The sequence below is a fragment of the Rhincodon typus genome, unplaced genomic scaffold (genome assembly GCF_021869965.1).
Source record: "Rhincodon typus isolate 14 unplaced genomic scaffold, sRhiTyp1.1 hic_rhity00009528, whole genome shotgun sequence".
Lineage (NCBI taxonomy): Eukaryota > Metazoa > Chordata > Chondrichthyes > Orectolobiformes > Rhincodontidae > Rhincodon > Rhincodon typus.
The window spans coordinates 4108-5007 of record NW_025975166.1 but is presented as its reverse complement, the minus strand read 5'-3'; the positions used below and the strand labels follow the sequence as shown (position 1 = coordinate 5007).

Sequence of the window (900 nt, the reverse complement as noted above, 5' to 3'; positions counted from 1 at the left end):
CTCCCACTCTCTCCCTATTTATTTCAGAACCCCCTTCCCCTCCCCCTTTTCTGATGAAGGGTCTAGGCCCGAAACGTCAGCCTCTCTGCTCCTATGATGCTGCTTGGCCTGCTGTGTTCATCCAGCCCTGCACCTTGTTGTCTTGGATTCACCAGCATCTGCAGTTCCAACTATCTCTTGGGATGGATTATGTTGGGTTGAGTTGGGGATGGGTTATGTTGGGTTGAGTTGGGGATGGGTTATGTTGGGTTGAGTTGGGACGGATTATGTTGGGTTGAGTTGAAAATGGGTTGGGCTGGGCTGGCTTGAGTTGGGATGGGTTATGTTGGTTTGAGTTGGGATGAGTTATGTTGAGTTGAGTTGAGAATGGGTTGGGCTGGGCTGCGTTGAGTTGGGATGGGTTATGTTGGGTTGAGTTGGGATGGGTTATGTTGGGTTGAGTTGGGATGGACTATGTTGGGTTGAGTTGGGATGGGCTATGTTGGGTTGGGGTGGGTAAGTTGGGTTGGGTTGGGTTGGACTAGGTGACTTGGATTGGGTTATGTTGGGTTTGGGTGAGTTGGGGTGAATGAGTTGGGTTGGGTTGGACTAGGTGAGTTTGCACTGAGTAGTGTTGGGTTGGCTTTGGTTGTTTTGTGTTGTATTGTGTTGAGCTGGGTTCATTTGGGATGTGTTGTGTTCTGTTGGGCTGGGTTGAGTTGCGTTGTGTTTGGGTTGTATTTGTGTTGAGCTGGGTTGAATTAGGATGTGTTGGGTTGAGTTAGGTTGTGTGTTGGGTTGGATTGAGTTGATCTGGATGGAGCTGAATTGAGTTGAGTTGGGTTGGGTTGAGTTGAGTTGAGTTGGGTTGGGTTGGGTTGGGTGGGAATGAGTTGGGTTGGATTGGGTGGAGTTGGGTTG

At 49.6% G+C, this 900-nt stretch overlaps 1 protein-coding gene across 1 annotated transcript in view; it reads left to right on the top strand.

Moving 5' to 3' along the window:
• Positions 1–900, top strand: part of LOC125482379 (organic solute transporter subunit alpha-like) — a gene marked incomplete at its 5' end in the record, with an annotated part of 5156 nt that overhangs the window by 2932 nt on the left and 1324 nt on the right. The gene's annotated exons all lie outside the window — the stretch shown is intronic.